At 30.9% G+C, this 22,058-nt stretch overlaps 1 pseudogene; it reads left to right on the top strand.

Moving 5' to 3' along the window:
* Nucleotides 1-14,644: 14,644 nt before the first annotated feature.
* Nucleotides 14,645-22,058, top strand: LOC124938357 (annotated as a pseudogene).

Here is a 22,058-nt window from a genome sequence, read left to right as displayed (position 1 = left end):
ATAATAACTCAAAATGGACTAGTAATTTCTAAACCAAAAATGGATCTTTTCAAAACAAGAATAAGGTTTTTAGGTCATATCATTGAAAAGGGAAATATTACTCCTATTAATAGAAACATAGAATTTGCGGAAAAATTCCCTAATATGATCACTGATAAAACACAGTTACAAAGATTTTTAGGCAGCCTAAATTATGTGGCTCCATACTATAAAAATCTAACAGAAGATACATCAATCTTATATGAAAGACTGAAGAAGAATACAAAACCATGGTCAAACCATCATATAGAGGCTATTAAAAGAATTAAAAATAAAGTAAAGGTACTTCCTTGTTTAATGATAAGTAACCCGAATTGGGAAAAGGTAATTGAGACTGATGCATCTGACATAGAATTTGGAGGAATACTAACTCAATTAGATCCAGAAACAAAACAGGTCTATCTTGTCAGGTTCCATTCAGGGAAATGGAACAACAATCAAAAGAATTATGCGACAGTCGCCAAAGAAATTATGGCGATAGTCAAATGTGTTTTAAAATTCCAAGATGATTTATATAATCAAAAATTTATTATACGAACAGATTGCAATGCAGCTAAATTCATGTTCCAGAAAGATTTAAACATGATGTGTCAAAACAAATGTTCGCCAGATGGCAAGCTCATTTAGCCCCATTTGATTTTGAAATAACATACAAAAAAGGGATAGATAATAATCTTCCTGATTTCTTGACCCGTGAATTTTTAAATTTACAGGAATGAGCGGAAGGGGTTATGAATCTTTCTCTAATAGAGGAAGAGGATCCTCCTCTATCAGAGGAAGAGGTCGGGGCAGAGCACCAGAGATCATATCTCAGTATGGTAAACAAAAACTGATAGCAATGGATCTATCCCAAAGTACGGACAGTCAAAAAGACAATCCAACGTACGCCAGAATACTGGGAGATGAAGAATCAGAATCTAATAATATTGGATTTATAAGAAATGAATATAAAGAAATTATATTTCTCCTAGAAGAAAAGGACCTCAAATGGAGGAGTGAGCCATGGACAATAATGCAAAGGTATTTGGATAATACATCCACACCATCAAGGACTTACAAGACCCGAATATTTTACGAACAAATACTTATTCAAAGTGGGTCATGTGAAATATCACATTTCTCTGGGGCAAACAAAGAAATTTATAATTTCAGCAAAATAATAATAAAAAAGACAATTTCGTTGGAAGATTGGGTAATATCCCCAATGAAAGAAAGAGAATTATCGTTTAATAAAACGACAACAATCAAATTTAATTATTGGGATTATTGTGATGCCTTTACTAAGGCACTATATTATGAGAATAATAAATATAAACATTCCTGGTTCATCAAGGTATGTGCAAATGTCTATAGAGGAGATATTCCCCACTGGTTCATAGACTGGTTTTACTGTTTTGGTCCTTGCCCAAAGATTTTACCAGAAGAAATCAAGGTCTTATTTGATAAATGGAGCGATGTATCTCCCCAGCTTCTGAAAAAACAAGAAGCTAATTTATATATTGAAGGAATAGCTTCATGTTTCTTTTTTACTGAATTTTCCATTTCATGGATCTGGAGATGGATTCCTGAATTTGGTTATACCAAAACAGACATTCCCTGTCTGTTTAGGTCATCATTTTATAAATTTTGGGATAAAATGATGAGAATAGATCAGGAAACAAAGGAGCGATTCGGGAAGGAGACAATGGACCTCCTACACCAGCAAATAAGTATGTATGAAGAAAAACGACAAGTAGCGGAAGCACCGTCCCCGTTTGATTATATCTCCAAAAAATTTCTAATGAGGTCAGAGAACTTATCAAAGAGTCAGATGATATCTGCATATATTGAAGAAATGAAGAAAGACTTTATGTCTAAATTTGAAGATGATAATAAATCAAACAAATCAGATTCAACTATGGCATCCGACTATCTTCAAGACGCTCAAAGTGATGTCGCCATTGAAGACATTTTCGAAGCAATCAAAGACACCTTGGTTGAAAAAATTTCAAGAAAAGACGTTGGATCATCATCATCCAGCCAGTTCAAAATTTAAAGGGAAACAAGATCCGAAAGATGCGGAAAAAACTTATCCCGGGAATCCCGGGAGGTACTGTTTGCAGAAGAAGACAAGATCCATAATTTGCGGAAAAAGCTTATCCCGGGAATCCCGGGAGTCACTGTTCAAGTTTTTAACTTTTATTTAAATGTTTTACTATAAATAGTTGTTTATGTTGGGTTGGAAGGGGGAGGCGAAAACGACCCCTGAAGTCTGTATTGTACTCTCCATCACCATCACCCAGTTCTAATATATTTGAAGTATCATCAATAAAACTTTGGAGAACAGTGTGTTTATCCTTCAAGTCCGGTTACGTTTCCAATCTTACTACGTATTTAATTATTTTCTTTAAATGTCAAGCCTAATAGGCTAATCAAATTAGGTGTTGATCATGACCGCTAACTGCCCTACCTAAAAAAAAAAGTAATGTATAAAAAATTAAAGCTTATCTTAGAAATTTGAATGGACATCTGACATGGATTTGAAGTGTCGATCCCTTTTATAAAATGGTACTTTAATTTTGTGTTCCTGTTTAGTCCTATTTAGCCACGGTTTAGGCATATTAGACATTATGGAACTTTAAATTGAAGTTAAGTATTATAATTGGTTGATAGGCATTTCCTTTTATCCTAAGCACATGAGTTGTCCCTCGTCAGACTTTCTTTGTAAGTTCTAATTTTTATATCCGATCCTAAAAATATGGTATATATATATATATATATATTGAGGTCGTTTCATCTGAATTTTTTATTAGATTTTTATTCAGATCTCATATATCAAGTATTAATTTTTATAATCATTTAGTTTATTAATTAAAATATTTTTACTTAATTTATAAAATTTAAAATAAAATAAAATTTATAATAATTCAAACAACTTACATTGAATTTATCAAACAAAAGTTTTACAAACAATTCAATAAAACTAGACCCAAGAGCTTGGTTTGATAAAAAGATATTTTTTTTTAGAATTATTGTGATGTTACCCAGTTTTTTTAAAATTCTCTCTGTCACATCATTATCATTATAACCATCAAATCATTTATTTTATCAACTAAAATATTCTTACTTAAACTTTAAAAAAAATATATTTTAAATAAATAAAAATATATTGTAGACATCAAATTTTGACATACCCTAATTTAAGATTTTAAAATAATATTTTGAATTTTTTAATTCAAAATAACCCAAAGGAATAATTAAATCCTAATTAAAGGTTAATTATTATTATAATTAAACCTTAAATAAGGAAATTATTCAAAAATCCAAAAGTAATTTGAGGTTAAAATATTGTATTTATTTTACTCAAATTAAGCCAAAAATGTTAAAAATATTTAATTGTGATTTAATCATAAATTATGTTTAATTTATGACTTAAAACAATTAAATAAAATATCCCAAAATCTCCAAAAGTCCCAAAAAAAATAAAATATGAACACAATTGTTATTTTGTTGATAAAAATATTTTTCGTGGAATTTTTTGTGAAGAAATGAATTTAAAAAAAATTAAAAATCGATTTTTAATAACCTTTTAAATTAAAATTAAATCGGATGATCCAGTGTGGCCGAAATATTATTAAATTGCTACAGTAGGAACCTGGACCATCAAATGAGCGCCCATGCCTCATCCAACAGCCATGAACGCGCCACACATCCACTATAGTGGAACGTGCGCGCTCGCCAACACTTGATCAACTATCGAGCTAGCTAACACTCGTTAGCCATCAACGCAGATCTTCAATGGAGCTCCAACGGAACCCCGCATTTCGACACCCAAAACGACGTCATTTAGCCCGTCTTCTTCGATTGGACGTTCCGCTTGCCGGAAACGCGACCTCGCTGACACAATTCTTCTATAAGCTCTAGTTGCCTCCATAGACGATCAAATCTCTTGATTTTTTGGCCACGTACTCCCCTCGTACTCCCCTCATCCTCGCAAGCAATTCCCCCTTATCTAGAAAATTTATTATGCCCGGGATAAGGCTACCACGAATTGGGGATAAGAACGCCGATCTTCAAAATCAAGTTGAATTACTCCTCCCCGACCGTCCTTCCCGCAGTATTAATAGTCCACATTGTTCTGTGAAGCAATCCATCGAAAAACATCAAACAATTAAAGATCATAACGACCTGAATAGCCTCCACCACCTCCAATGAGTGTTTTCCAAATGTTGGTATGAATACATAACGTTTATGTTTCAATTTGTAATTGAAAATTTTAATGTCTTCAAATTTTATAGTTTGATCAAGTTTGATCTGTTCTAGGGCTTGTTCATGTGATTTCTTTGTATAAAATCATTCCTTAAATCATATATGAACTTTCTGTTAAAAGAGATCAGATCAAATCAACTTGAATTAAGAATTTTAAAAATTCAAGTTTGAAAACTGGATTTATAAAAAAAATTGTCTAGGTTTTAATCTGAAATTTTTGATTCAATTAGTTGATATACATGTTTGTTAATATGTTAGGATGAAATCCAAGTAACTGTAACATCATTTTGATCATGTTTGATCAAATTATGTTTTTGAAATTATTAGATTTTGATTCAATCTTCAAAAACTGTTTTAATTTTTGAATGATATTCTTTTTTGGATGTATTCAACTATATTCATCATTACAAAGCTAGTGAAACAAAAAGCAGGACTTGTTAAGGCCTAATTTAAAAGATCCTAAAATTTGACCTAAAAATGATTTTCTAAAACTGATATTTGTAGAGATCAAGAAATCGTGGTTTATGTTAAGGTATTGTTCTTCATGATCATATAATCTAACTATAGCTTGCGAATCATGATTTGAATCAAATGTTATAGCTCCTGTAATTCTTGACCAATTCAAAATCACCCCAGTCCTATAGGACCGGTGTTCTTGAGTAGGACAGAGCTCTTCCGGTCCCGACCGAGACCGAGGACCGATAGATTTCTACATAGGACCGAGACCAATGACCGATATTCTTCAGCCTATAACCGAGTTTTCTAAAACTTAGGACTAGGTTTTTTAAAACCTAGGACCGACGTTTCTAACCCTATGACCGATGTATCTAACCTATGATCGGTAACCCTAAAAACCCTATGACCGATGTTTCTAACCTAGGACCAGTAATCCTTACCCCTAAGACCGGTCATCTAAGACCTAGGATCGAGCTTCCCAAAGCTATGACCGGTTCTCACACCCAATGATCGATTATCCCCGGGCCCATGACCACGCACTCCAAGTCCTCCTCGACCTGGACCGAGCCATACGAGACAAGATCGGCTCAAACCGAACTCAGATCCTAGGACTTAAGTCCTAGGGCCTATTTGGTTCTCCTTTTAAAAACCCAAAATTATTTTTGTAATTTCAGAACCCTCTACCCGCTTTCAAATAATCCCGAGGTGCAAAAATGATTTTCAAATATTTCTGGGATGTCTCCCAAACAAATATTTCGAATAAAGCCCCATTTGATGTTTATTTCTAAACCCTAACATGTCATTTTTTTTTATATTCTCGGGTACTCACTTAACATACATACTACTTCGCGCTCGTAGGTACGTCCGTTTAATAATTTTGTACAATTATTTACGTTTCTCGTACCGACCCTTAAATAGGACCCCCAAACTCATAAATTGTAATAAATGTTATAAATAAACTTTTGTCTAGCCAGAATTTTTGAAAAATAAAATTATTTTTTAACGGGCACGGAGGACATAGCGCAAAAGTCCTTTTTCGAGTGTAACCATAAAACGAACCCCCTTTATAGATATTCTGGTATTTTTACCTTTTTACACCACCGATTTATGTTTAAATCCTAAAACTCAAGCGCTAATACTTCATTTTTGTACAAATCCTTTTCTTAACTAATGTTTTATTTAAAAGAGATTTTTTGCATATAAACCGAGGCTATATATTTTTACATATATACCTTTGACAAGACTCAATCTAAACTTTGACTATTCCAAAAAACCCATTTCCCGAATCCCAATGAGAGAAATTCAGGGACACGAGGATTTAAAAGGAAAAAACACCAAAGGGTCGTTTTCCAAAAAAATCTAAGGCAAGACCAATTTGGGCGGATATATATATATATATATTAATTTAACAAATTAAAAACTCAAATAAGTTACATCCTTATGTAACTAAAAAAAATACAAAATACTAAACTAACCAATATGAAACAAGCCTTAAGAGCTTTTTCCGTTTTTTTAATCTCACTTTTAGGATCTAGATCGCGGATGGGGGACCGGGGTCTGGCCGGTTAAAACTTTCTAACAACACTCAACGGTTGACGTTAATCCGGTTAAGAATTAACACTGGTTTCAATACTACACAAACTGTCACAAACCCTTGAACCGAGTTCAAGTGCGGAAGTGGTTTGTTTCAGGTTGAAGCAATACACACACAGAATGAATAGAGATAGGATCTGGAGAATGTCGGTTTGAGGATTGTCGGTTGGGAATTAGTGATACGGTAGGAATAATATGAGTCGGTTGGAATGTGTAACCAGTTAAAGTATGAAAAATCGGCTAGATAATAGAACCGGCAGAAAGTAAGTACACAAGACACATGTTTTTATGGATGTTCGGAGATAAACTCCTACGTCACCCCTTCTTCTCAAACCACGAGAAGGATATTCACTAAGGAATACACAATCACAATACACGATCGAGTCTTATTTGACTGCTCGATAATCACTCTTACAATTCTCACAAAATTTGTAATACACTTCTTCAAACACACTCAAGCTTTGAATCTTAGAAAGATAAAGACTTTGATCACTTGTTCTCTCTGTAATTCTTGTATATTCTTGCTTCTTCAGTTTCTCCTTTTATAGGTGAAAATGTTCCAACGGTCACATTTCTTCAACAGATAGCTTCAGAGGTTTAGCGTAACATTAAATGCGGTTTAGGCTTCCAAGGCATGGAGCAGACCGACTGACTTAGTCTTTACTTGATTATGGCAACTGTCGGTTGGGCAGTTCCTGCACCTGGGAGATTGCTCATTTGACTTGTACCAAAATGGTAACTGTTTCTTCAGGCAATCTTCTGCAACCTGCAGCATATCATCAGACTTGTACCAAAATAGTAATGTCATAGTCTGATCCTTTGATGTCATCTTCTGCATATACCCAAAGTGTCTGTTTGCACCAATTTGTAAATTGTTCTCTATTTGATATCTTTGACTTCTTTCTTTAAGTGGTCTTCTCGTTGGATTTGTTCTTTGGATTTGGATTGAGTACTTCATTCCAACTTATCAGTTTAGCCGGTTGTTCAATTTAACCGGGCAGCTTCCGGTTTGAGATTTTTCCGTTCAGGTTGTTCTGTTCAACCGGATGGCTTCAGTTTTGTTCATTTGCTTCTTCTAGCCAGTTTGATATTTTGACCGGTTGAGATACCTGACCGTTTCCTGCACAGTAAATTTATTAAGTTAAGCTTTTTATTTAATCGGTCAATTTTATCTAACACTCACCATAATCAAATATAATTTATACCTTTGGGACACATTATTTTTAATTCATCAACTAAAATATTTTATATATAAAAATAAGTCATTATAAATCAATATTCTCCATATCTTTTACCAAAACTTCCATAGACTCAATCTTTTTTAAATAATTTTAGTTTAATCTAATTAAATCAAACTGAATAAACTCCATTAATTTAATTTAATTTAATTTAATTTTATGTCAATTAAGGAATATAAATATTAATAATTTTTAAAATTTCCTTATTAATAAATATTTAAAAAAACAATTTAAATATCTTTTCAATAACTATTTTAAAAAACATTAAAACCAAAATCAATCTATTAACAAATTACCATTGCTCTCTACATATATATTTATATTTATATATATATATATATATATTAATTAATAATTATTATTTTTATTATTAAATATCCAAAATCAACCAAAAACTTAACCATCAAATATTATATATAAATATACACATAGCCACGTCCATAAACTCTACACCTCAAATTCTCTCTCTAAATTAGAGTTGTACATCGTGTCTAAACGGTCGTATTCTACTCGGAAAAGTCGTGTTAGACTCTATATCGTATCATGTTTTGTCGTGTCTTAGTCTTATACGTGTCGTATTGTATCTTGACCCACTCAAAATATTATGATTCACGTTTTCTTTCATGTCATGTTAATTCATATCCACAAGTTTATTTGTGTCGAGTTAAGTCGTGTTTTAATTCGTGTTTCGTGTTATTCCAACTAGAGTTTCGACTCAATCGTATCGTGTCGATGTTTGTTTTCATGTATGTCATGTATTCTCATAAGATGATGTTAGTATTGAATGCAAAAAGTATTGAATGACGCCGATGAAAATACTTTTTCTGTAAGTAGTCTTAATATCTACAATATTTACGCTCCACTCTACAAATCTTCTCAAATCACTCTAGTTCCTAAGAAAGCTTCTGTAAGTCGAAGTTCTCGTTTTCAATTCATTTATCGAGTAGGAATGACAATAATTCAAACACAACACGTGAAAACGGATATTGACACGATACAATTGAGTCGAAACTATAGTCGGAATAACACGAAACACGAATTTAAACACGACTTAACTCGACATGAATACTCGTGGATACGAATTAACACGACACGAAAGAGCCCATGGATCATAATATTTTGTGTGAGTTAAGACACGATATAACACGCATAAGATTAAGACACGACACAACATGATACGATTGAGAGTCTAACACGACTTGTCCGATTTGAATATGACTGTTTAGGCACGATGCCCAGCTCTAGTCCAGATGTCAAAAAAGCCCTCAATGCTAATGATAATAACCTCACTTATGATTGGGAACATGCAGGTTCATTTATTTACAATTTAAAAATATATTATTTTAATTATCAAATCATTTAATTTACCAACAAATAACGTTAATGTGCTGAGCTATAATAACCTTAATTCCTGAGTTTAGAGAGCTAATAGTAAACGGAATTTTCTTATGGATTTAAAGGTAATACTTTTATGTCTGATTAATTTGATATTGGTTTATTTGAAAATTTTATATTTTATAATACAGTGGTGATGTAGATGGAAGGGTACCCGTTACTTTAAGTGAATACTCTATTGCTTCAATGAAACTCCCATCAAGAATGAATGGCGTCCTTGGGTATTCAACCAAGAGGTATTATTATTATTATTATTATTATTATTATTATTATTATTATTATTATTTATAATTGGTCAAAATTAATTTAAATAAATATATATATATATATAATTGGTCAAAATTAATTTAAATATATATATATATAGGTTGTGGCATTTGCAACGTTTAAAGAGCAGGACATGAGGTGCCAAGTTACGAGCCTGGAAGAGCTCTTACTCTTATTGCTTCCTTTCTTAAGGAAAACATCTTCCACCTTTCCAAGATTAAAATTAAATAATAATAATTAAATAAATATCATTACACTCTATTATTATTTATTATTATTATTATAGTTATATACAGGCTATTATTATTATTATTATTATTATTATTATTATTATTATTATTATTATTATTATTATTATTATAGTTATATACAGGGACGGACCCAAGATTTCGAACTGGGATGGACTTGAAAAAAATTTAGAGTGGGCATAAAATAATAAAAAGAAAATTTTGAAAAAAATAATTATATAAAAATAAAGTTTTACCATTTTTAATAATTAGATAAAAAAAAAACAATAAATTATATTAAATTTTTTTAAGAAATTAAGAATATTTTCATATTTCTACCTTAAAAGATTTTTTTTCTTTTTTTCGGGGTGTGCTTTAGCCCACTCGAGCCTTGGTTATATATTGGGAGAGGTCGATGATGATGAAGTGTTTGTTATTCTATAAATTTTATATATATAGATGTATCAATTAATTTTAGTTTCAATAAAACTTATTTATTTACTTATTATAAGGGTCACATATATTCATTTTATTTATACAAGTTATCAAGAGTGTGATCTTTCTTTTATAGAATAATTGAAATGAATTGGGAATATAACATTAATTGATTAAGTATAATAAATAAAACAACATTCTAAAAACTAAATCGGATGAATATTAAAGGATTACATTTCATCTTTTTTGTTTAAGCTATTTTAGCTGGTTATAAAATTTGAAAAAAATAGTATATTCTTTTAAATAGAAACTCTCATTTGTATGAAAATTTTCTTTTTTCAATCTGAATCCAACTTCTAATTCAAATGATTTCAAACCAATCTTGTTGGTTTTTTTATAACTAAAACAGGGTCAAACATCATTTTATCTATTTTATTAATTATATCACATAATTCATTAATAAAATTATTTAGAACATATTTTATTTTATCAATATATATTAATAAATTTTAAATATTTTTATAGAAAAAAATCACATCTTCAAAATCATCCAACTCAATATTTTATAAATAAGTTGTAGTTAATTTGGATATATATGTGAGATTAAATAGATATTTGGGTCGAATTCTAGGTTAACCCGCCCATAAACTTAAAATGGTTAAAAATAAAATTAAAAATGTTATATGTATGATTCGAATTCGCAACCTAACAAAACAAGTACAACTCTTTAACCAACTAGACTATTAAAATATATATTTTTAATTCAACACCAAATTTGATGAACACGGGACGTTTTAACAATATACGTTCAATATTTTAACTAACTAATATATATATATATAATGATACTTAATTTTAAAAGTGTCTGTATTGTCGGGTCGAGAGCTGTGGTTAATTTGGATATATACGTGAGAGTAAATGGATACTTAGGTCAGATTCTAAGTTGACCCGCCCATAAACTTAAAATGGTTAAAAATAAAATTAAAAATGTTATAGGTGTGTTTCAAACTCGCAACCTAACAAAACAAGTACAACTCTTTAACCTACTAGGCTAATAACACTTTATATTTTTAATTCAACACCAAATTTGATTAAAGCAGAACGTTGTAACAATATAAGTTCAACTTTTTAACTAACTAATATATATATATATATATATATATATATATATATATATATATATATATATATATATATATATATATATATAATGATGCTTAATTTTGAAAGTGTCCGGATTGCCGGGTCGAGAGTTGTGGTTAATTTGGATATATATGTGAGAGTAAATGAATACTTGGGTTGGATTCTGGGTTGACCCACCCATAAACTTAAAATTGTTAAAAATAAAATTAAAAATACTATAGGTATGTTTCGAACTGTCAACCTAACAAAAACATTTACAACTCTTTAACAAACTAGGCTAATAACACTTTATATTTTTAATTGAACACCAAATTTGATGAACGCGGGACGTTGTAACAATATAAGTTCAATTTTTTAACTAACTAATATATATATATAAATATAATGATGCTTAATTTTGAAAGTGTCCGGATTGCTGGGTCGAGAACTGTGGTTAATTTGGATACTTGGGTCGGATCCTGGGTTGACCTGCCCATAAACTTAAAACGGTTAAAAATAAAATTAAAAATATTATAGGTATGTTTCGAATTTGCAACCTAACAAAACATATACAACTCTTTAACCAACTAGTCTAATAACACTTTATATTTTAATTCAACACCAAATTTGATGAACGCGGGACGTTGTAACAATATAAGTTCAAATTTTTAATTAACTAATCTATATATATATAATGATGCTTAATTTTAAAAGTGTCCGGATTGTCGGGTCGAGAGCTTTGGTTAATTTTGATATATATGTGAGAGTAAATGGATATTTGGGTCGGATTCTGGGTTGACCCGCCCATAAACTTAAAATGGTTAAAAATAAAATTAAAAATGCTATAGGTATGTTTCAAACTCGCAACCTAACAAAAACATTTACAACTCTTTAACTAACTAGGCTAATAACACTTTATATTTTTAATTCAACACCTAATTTATGAACGCGGGACGTTGTAACAATATAAGTTCAATTTTTTTAACTAACTAATATATATATATATATATAATGATGCTTAATTTTGAAAGTGTCCGAATTACCGGGTCGAGAGCTGTAGTTAAATTGGATATATATGTGAGACTAAATGGATACTTTGGTCGGATTCTGGGTTGACCTGCCCATAAATTTAAAACGGTTAAAAATAAAATTAAAAATGTTATAGGTATGTTTCGAACTCGCAACCTAACAAAAACAAGTACAACTCTTTAACCAACTAAGCTAATAACACTTTATATTTTAATTCAACACCAAATTTGATGAACGCGGGACGTTGTAACAATATAAGTTCAACTTTTTAACTAACTAATATATATATATATATATATAATGATGCTTAATTTTGAAAGTGTCCGGATTGTCGGGTCGAGAGATTTGGTTAATTTGGATATATATGTGAGAGTAAATAGATATTTGAGTCGGATTCTGAGTTGACCCGCCCATAAACTTAAACGGTTAAAAATAAAATAAAAAATGATATAGGTATGTTTCGAACTCGCAACCTAACAAAAACAAGACTCTTTCTCAAATTATTCTACCATTTAAGTATTTGGAATACATCATTTTTCAGATTTTCGAAAAAAACGTTGAAGTTATTTTTGGGAGAAAAGATAAGATAAAAAAAAAGATCTTATAAAATTTTCAAACAATGTTTCAGGCGTGGCTTCATCATCTTAAATGTGGCTGCATCAGGACACGACCAACCACCAAAGCTGATCCTACTTAAAGTAAGTTTAACACCTGCCTAGTGTCACGGCCCATTGGTGTGGGGTGCACATGTCAAGCCTACAAGGTTCATTTTCCAGAATATTCAAGTATTTGGTCATTTCTGGAACTCTCTAGAATCCTCTAGGAGTTCCTGGATTTTGTTGGTCATGGAACTCTCTAGATTTATATAGGAGTTCCCTATTTATGAGTGAGGTCATGGAACTCTCTAGATTTATTTAGGAGTTCCTCTTTTGTAAGTAGGATCATGGAACTTTCTAGAATTCTCTAGGAAGTTCCTTTTGTATGTAAAGTGGAGAACTCTCTAGAATTCTCTAGGAGTTCTCATGTATAGGTGCTAGTAGAATTCTCTAGAAATATCTAGGAATTCTTGGGTCTAGGTTAGGTAATAGAAGTGTCTAGAAAACACTAAGTCTAGGAGGATCTAGAATGATCCATACACTTGTATATAAACAAGTCTTGGCCATAAACCAAGACACTCAACTCAACAATCAATGTTCAAAGCACTCAACACTTGTAATACCTCACTCTTGTAAGCAATAAACAAAATATTCTCCAAGCTCTTACTCTCTCAAATTGTTCCATCTTCTTGCATCTTTTAGAAGGCTGACTAGCTAGGATTGAGGCAATCTAGCCTAGTGCCGCGCTAGACGAGGGAATATTCGGTGACTGAGTTTCTGCCCGTGACAAGTGGTATCAGAGCGAAAGTGGTATCGCATCCACGTTTGTGCTTCCGCATTTGAAAGAAGAGATGGATTCAAGTTCCAAAGTCACAAAGGTTTCGACCGGCGAACAGCAGGACAAGAGGTCCAGAAGGGACAAGTCCGTCGAGAGGAGTATCAGCATGGAAGCGCGGGTGACCCGGCTTGAGGAAGGCATGTCCGAGCACCAGGAGGCTCTCGAAGTGTTTAGCGCGGTGGCCGAAAGAGATGATTGTGGCAAGTTGGAGACAACAACTTTCTTCCTGCAAGAGATGGCACTACTGGGGTGGAGGAGGCGGGAAGTAGATATTGAACGAGGTACGTTGCGAATGGAGATGTGGGAGGACTTCAAGACCGAGTTCAAGCGCCAATTCTTCCCAGAGAACGCCGAGTTCGAGGCTAGGAAAAGGTTCAATCAACTTGTGCACAACAGGAGCATCAAGGAGTATGCGAAGGAGTTCCAGGAGTTGATGCTCGAGTTACTGAGTCTAACGGAACATGAGGCCCTGTTCACGTTTGTGAATGGCCTTAAGACTTGGGCGCAGTTGGAGCTGCAAAGAGTCAAGGTGCGGGACGTCTCCGAGGCAATCGCGGTTGTAGAAAGGCTGTTAGAGCTCAAAGTGTCTGTGGATAGGCCGAGGATCCTCAGTGACGAGGAGGAAAATAGTGGGGGAGACCTCCCACGTGACCAGGAGAAAGGTGGGGGAGACCGCCCACCTAGGAAGGGCATGCACATAACAACTCTATGGGGAAGACCGATGACTCGGGTAAGCCAAGAGTGTGTCAGATTTGTGGTGCCCATAATCACATAAAGTTTATGTGTCCGTTCAAGGGGGAAAAGGTTGCAGCAGTTAAAGGACATGAGTCTTCCGAGGAAGAGGAAGGGACTCGGGTGGGATCCTTGAGACTACTCAACGCTGCGAAGACTAGTGTTGCGAAGCCGGTCAAGGAAACAAGGAGTGGGTCTTTGTTCGTGGAAGCTTGGATCGGGGAAAGACGCATTAAGGCACTAGTGGATACAGGGGCTACGCACAACTTTATGCGAGAAGGAGTAGCCAAGGCGTTGGGTCTGCGGATCAGCCCAACAAGAGGGACGGTCAAGTCCTTCGATGTAGCCAAACCGGTGGCTGGAGAGGCTAGGAAAGTGCACACCAGGATCGAAGACTGATATGGGACAGTCTCGTTTACCTTGGTCCCAATGGAAGACTACGACGTAGTGTTGGGACTACAATGGTGCGATCAGTTACGCGCTTGCATAATGCCTTATTCCGATTCCTTAATCATTTTGGATCACGGGAAGTTTAGCGTGATTCCAACAAGGAGAGAATCAGAGGGAATAGGCATGTTCTCGGCAATGCGATTCAGCCGAGGTCGCAAATGTGGTAAAGGGGCTTTTACCACTTTTGCTAGAGTGGATGATGGGGACGGTTCCAAGGGGAAAGGACAAGTACCCAAGGAAGTCCAAAGGAGGTGCAAGGTCTTTGAGCGGCTCAAGACTAAAGGCACGAAACCATCAGATCCACAAGGTTTGGCCACATGCAACGTGGGCCAAAGTTAGTCTGCCTTCACTCGCGCCGAGTCCGTGGAAAAGGAAGCAGGTCATGCTCGGGCATCTTTGGAGGGAGACACCAAGAAGATGAAGAGAGGGGCAGATCTGAGAAGGCGTGCAATAAAAGAAGGAGACGGTGGAAGGGGGAAGTTGCCCCCACAACAGTTGAAGTCTCTGCGGTCTGTGCTCAAGGGGCTTGTGCGCAGATTCGAGGGACCGTTTTCGATCGAGAGACGTGTGGGAAATGTCTCATATCGGTTGGAGCTGGCGGCCATAAGTTCACCCGATGTCGTGACGTGCAAAGGGGAGGAAGAGAACTCAAGGGACGCTAGGAAGAAGATCACCATGCATCGTTCTAAGGTCGTGCCGAGGTCGACCACGACTTAGGTGGGGGAGAATGTCACTGCCCATTGGTGTGGGGTGCACATGTCAAGCCTACAAGGTGCATTTTCCAGAATATTCAAGTCTTGGATCATTTCTGGAACTCTCTAGAATCCTCTAGGAGTTCCTGGATTTTGTTGGTCATGGAACTCTCTAGATTTATCTAGGAGTTCCCCTTTTATGAGTGAGGTCATGGAACTCTCTAGATTTATCTAGGAGTTCCTCTTTTGTAAGTAGGGTCATGGAACTTTCTAGAATTCTCTAGGAAGTTCCTTTTGTATGTAAGGTGGAGAACTCTCTAGAATTCTCTAGGAGTTCTCATGTATATGTGCTAATAGAATTCTCTAGAAATATCTAGGAATTCTTGGGTCTAGGTTAGGTAATAGAAGTGTCTAGAAAACACTAAGTCTAGGAGGATCTAGAATGATCCATACACTTGTATATAAACAAGTCTTGGCCATAAACTAAGACACTCAACTCAACAACCAATGTTTAAAGCACTCAACACTTGTAATACCTCTCTTCTCTCTCAAATTGTTCCATCTTCTTGCATCTTTTAGAAGGCTGACTAGCTAGGATTGAGGCAATCTAGCCTAGTGCCGCGCGAGACGAGGGAATATTCGGTGACCGAGTTTCTGCCCGTGACACTAGGCTCTCCTTCCAATGGTCACCTCCAAAAAAAATTAGTATTTCTTAATACAAAATTATTAATATTTCCAACATAACTCCAATATTACCATCTAAATAAAAAAAATAAGAATAATCCTACAAACAAATTATTCAATATATTGTATTTAAGAGGATTTTATTGTATTTGAAAATTATTTGAACAAATTGAATGGCGGACTCATGTTGCCCACCTCTTAAAGAAAGCTTTGCTTGTTAGGCTCTGCCTACTCACTCGGGCAACTCTCTGAAATCTCGCGCGAGAGTGTGCAGCCTCTTTCTCCCATGTTGAGTCATAGGCAACACCTCAGACGAGTCACATGCACATAAACTTGTACATGTGGTTATGGCCAAAAACCTTGCATACAATACTAATATGTGTAGATCCCCATAATTCGAGTAAGATTGTCATGGCGCGAAACCAGATATGGTTATGTATGACCTTGTTTTCTATATTGGTTATGTTCTTCATTTCTTGTCTAGCGGAAATTAATCGAGTATAAACTTAAACTAAATATATTTGTGATGCAAGCTATAATGTTGAATTTATGCGGGATTCCATCCTTAATAATTCATGGTTAGATGAAGATAATGTCTCATTCTGACTTAAACAAATGACATTTAATATTCAATTTTTGGAATCTTTTTTCAATACTAAATACAGACAATTGAGATATTTTTTTATATTTTAATTCTTATTTGCTTTGACCTAACTTGATAATTAATTAATATATACAATAAAATCAACAAAATTATGGATAAGTAATTAATTATTTATTAATTAAATTTTCAAAATTATAATTTAATATTTTTCAAAATCAAGATTATATTTTACATAATATAATAAATTTTTTTATAAAAAATTATAATTATTAATTCCATTTAAAATAAAAATAATAAAAAAATATGTTAAATTATGTATTAGTTTTTTTTAATATTATAAATAGATAAAAATATTTTTATAAGATTATTAAAAACAATATATTATAAAAACAATGATATATAAAAACATTTATATATATATGTATTAATTATTTAATAAAAAATTTAAATTTATTTAATATTAAAAGAAGTTAATTAATTATTTATTAAAATTTAGATTTTAATTAAAAAAATTTTTATTAATGAATAATATAAATATATAATTTTAGAAAAATATAAATAAAAAATGATTTTAATAAAAAAACATATAATATTTATAATTATTTTGGGTTTATTATATATAGTGGTTATTTTATAATAAATTGTTAAAATATTTGATTATTTTTTATTACAACTAATTTTCAAAATAATTTCAGAAATTAATATTATTTTGGTTTTATGTTTTTATTCATTATAATATAAGAATATAGAATAATTATTTTAAATATAATAAATAATTATTATTTTTTATAAAAATATTATAATATTTTAATTTTGAAATATATTAAAATATAATTTTTAAAATGGAATAATTAAATAATTATTAATAAATAGATATTAAATAAATAATAAATAAATAATTATTAAAATAAAACAAAATATTTTAATATAATATAAATTATATGCATAAAAAGTAAAAATATATATATATATATATATATATATATATATATATATATATATATATATATATATTAATTATTTTAAAAAAATCAAATTTATTTAACAATTTAATAAAAAGTTAATTAATTCTTTATTTAAGTTTTAATTTCAATTTAAAATATTAATTTTATTATTAACAAATAATTTTAATATTTAATTTTATAAAAGCTTAATAAAATTTATTTTAAAAAAAATATATTTTAATTAAAAAAAACACATAATATTTATAATTATGTTTATAATAATTTGACGTTATTTGCCGATGCTTCTTCAAAATCTTGTGTCGTTCTGATAATTCTTCATATCTTTGTTAAAATTGATTGAGTTTAGTTTATTAAATGTTGAGTTGAATTTGTAAATTTTTATTTTTTTTATTTAAATATAAATATAATTATCTATTAATTAAAATTTCAAAATTAAAATTTAATATTTATTAAAGTTAATATATTATAAGAATAATATTTATTTTTATCTAATATCATATAATTTTTATAAAAAATATTAATTATTAAATAGATTTAAAATTAATGAAAAATATTTTAAATAACTTTTTTATATTATAAAATTATTAGATAAAAATATTTATTATTAAAAATTAATATTTAAAAAATATTATATATGTAAAAATTAATATATAAATATATATTAATTAATTATTTAAGAAAAGTTTCAAATTTATTTAATATTTAAAAAAAGGTTAATTAATTATATTTTAGATTTTAATTAAAAATATTTATTTAATATATAATATTTTAGGTTTATTATGGATAGTAATATTGATATTTATTAAAAACAAATATTTTATTATAATTTATTTAAAAATTACAAAATAATTAATATGTTTAATATTATTATAATATTTTTTTATTAATTATTATTTTATTGAAAAAAATAATTAAAAAAATAAAATAAATATCAATTAAAAACTTACTTTTATTTATTTTATTTTATGTTATAAACACTTCGTTATTTTTACAGTAAATATTTTATTTTGAAATTATTTTAATATTTTATATTTATTATGTACTATAAAATTAATAACTTTTAAAAAATATATTTTATGTTTTTTATTTACAAATATATTTTATTTTAATATTTTATGTTTATTATTTACAGAAATTAATATTTATTAAACATTAATTTAATTATAAAAAAATTAAAATTATTATTTTTTTAAATTTAAATATTCTACGAAAGAAAATTAGTGGTAAGATTATTCATTAATTCTTTTCTTAATATTAATTATTTATTAATTAAAATTTTCAAAATTAAAATTTATTATCTTTCAAAATTAAAATTTAATTTAATATTTTTATTGTGAGAATAAAATATATTCTTTATACAAAAATAGTTATCATTAATTAAATTAAAAATATGTTAGATTTATTTTTATTTTTGTGCATAATAATCTTGGGAGATTTGTAAAATTTCTCACACCTTAAACCAAAAGATCCTTGCCTCAAATAAAACTGCAAAAGTTGTCGTTTTAATATTTTTGAAGACCAAGAAATTTAGTCCGGGTCAGCCAGTATAGTGTATTCTTCTATCTAGCACCAAGAAAAATTAGCTCATGGCTAACCCAAGACGGAGGAATATCGGTGCCCATGATTGAGAATTCTCATCATCTAGGATCGAGAATTCCGAACCCAAGACCGAGGGTTCTTCACACTTAGGACCGACAAAGTATTTTTTTTTTTTTTAAAATTGAAATTCATTTAATTACTAAAGGAACAATCTATTACACAAAATTTAATTTTAACAACTGAAAACCAATTATTTGGGAACAAATAAATATATAGAAAAACAAATATATTTTATTTATTTTAATACATGTGAGTTGAAATAATTATTTAGATGTTAGGTATGAATCCAAGGCCGGCCATAATAGAACAACGAGAATATTAGTAGATTTCATTAATTAATTTTTTTTTTCATATTTAATAAAAAATATTTTGTTTCCCTCTATATAAGAACAAAATGAATATGAAAATAAAATTCTAATCAATCCCTATTCAATCTAAAATACAATAATTAATTAATTAATCTGGTTTAATCAATCATTTTGGACAATTATTGGTGATTGTAAATTATGAATTATGATTTTATTATATACAAAGCCTAATTCAAACCAGGTGGATCAGTTTCAACCCGTCCATAATATAATAAATAATATAATTTTTTATTTCAATTCACTATTTATTTTTTAAATAAAAAAACTCACATTTTCCACTCATTTTATTAATGACTTTTTTCTTTATTTTCTCAAATTCAATTTATTTTTGTTTCAAACCCACATTATTTGATATGTGGGTATTAAAACCTAAACTAGTACTATAATCTCGTTATTTCTTTTTAAAATTTCGATGGATTTGTCCTCGGGATCAGCAGTAGGTCGAAATTTTTCGAAAAATAAGAAATGAATAAAAGTGTATAGAATAATTTGACACCAAAAATTAACATGAAAGATAATTACAAAATTTTCAATACATTGAATCAATTACTACACTTTTTTCTTGTCAATATTTTGAAAGCTTACTATTGTTTATCTTTAAATTCATTAATTATATAATAATAAATTCTTGTTTAAGTTTACATAAAGCAAAATAAAAATTGCAGGGCCTGGTTGTTCTTCTCTTGCATTTGGAGCCATGACAGAACTCGGAACTTTCCGTGTTCACAGTGATGGAAAAACTCTGTTTTACAACAAATTCGCATGGAACAAAGGTATATATATATATGATCAATCATCTCTTTCGTTCTTCAGATTTTCAGATCCATTACAGTCCTGGGCGGATTATGTCCTAGGGGATGTATTTTGACAATACCGTCGGTATTGACAATTCCCGTCGCTAAAGGGTGATAGCGAAAATAAACTTGATTTATTTTGTTTGTTACATGATATTGGATAGATTTTATGAAAAAAGTTTAGTCCAAGTAGAGTTCAAATCCTGGCTCCGCCTTTGATTATATAATACATTGTTTCTTCTACAGTCGCAAACGTCCTATTTTTGGAATCGCCAGCAGAAGGAAGTAGGTTTTTCATACTCAAACACAACATCAGATTACTCAGTAGTAGGCGATACGAAAACCGCACACGATAACTACATATTCCTATTGAATTGGCTTGAAAGATTTCCAGAGTATAAATCCAGATATTTCTACATCTCCGGCGAGAGTTACGCCGGACATTACGTTCCTCAACTTGCATACACCATTTTTCAACACAACAAATCTGCAAAGAAGAATCGCTTCATAAACTTCAAAGGATTAATGGTCAGTTTTATCAATATCAATTCATCTGTAACTGAATCGAATTTGTGTTTTGAATGAAGATTGGAAATGTTGTGATTAATGAAGGGACAGATAGTGCTGGGATGTACGATTATTTTGCATCTCATGCCCTAATTTCTGATGAACTTGGAAAGCAAATTCGGAAAACCTGCAATTTCTCAGCAGATGAAGTCAGTATTGAATGCAAAAAGCATATAGATGCATCCGATGCCAATACTTTTAATGTTGACGGTCTTAATATCTACAACATTTACGCTCCAATCTGAAAAAATTCTCAAGTCACTCTACTTCCTAAGAAAACCTCTGTAAGTCGTCCAAATTCTCGTTTCCAATTCAAAATCGAGGGATGACAATAAGTCGAATCGAAAATTTTGAAATAATATTTATAATTGTGGGGTGTAGATAAGGAATATTGATCCTTGCATTGACCAATATATATATACTTATCTGAATAGTCCAGATGTCCAAAAAGCCCTCCATGCTAATGTCACTAACCTCACTTATGATTGGGAACCATGCAGGTAAATAATAAATTTTGTTATTTTTATTTTTATTTTTAATATTCCCTTCAAACATTTTTATTTTAAAACTTTCCTATATATTAAAAATGAAAAAAATCGTTTAAAATTAATGTGGTAAACGACAGCGATGTACTACTTGAGAGAGCTATTGGCAGGCGGAATTCGCATATGAATCTTCAGGTAATACTTGTAAACCTAGCTCGTTTGATAATATTGGTTTATTTGAAAATTTTATATTTTGTAATACAGTGGGGACGTAGATGGAAGGGTACCCGTTACTTCAAGTGAATACTCTATTGCTTCAATGAAACTCCCCATCAAGAATGAATGGCGTCCTTGGGTATTCAACGAAGAGGTATAATATTATTATTGTTATTATTATTAATTAATTGTTAATAATTAATTTAAATATATATATATATATATATAGGTTGGTGGGTATGTTCAAGTTTATAAAGGAGATTTGACATTTGCAACGGTTAGAGGAGCAGGACATGAGGTGCCAAGTTATGAGCCTGCAAGAGCTCTTACTCTAATTGCTTCATTCCTCAAGGGAAAGCCTCTTCCAGCTTTCCAAGATCAAAATTAAATAAATTTTATGTTCTATATTGGGAGAGGTT

The sequence above is a fragment of the Impatiens glandulifera genome, chromosome 1 (genome assembly GCF_907164915.1).
Source record: "Impatiens glandulifera chromosome 1, dImpGla2.1, whole genome shotgun sequence".
Lineage (NCBI taxonomy): Eukaryota > Viridiplantae > Streptophyta > Magnoliopsida > Ericales > Balsaminaceae > Impatiens > Impatiens glandulifera.
The sequence above is the reverse complement of the archived record's forward strand: the minus strand, read 5'-3'. Positions and strand labels throughout refer to the sequence as shown.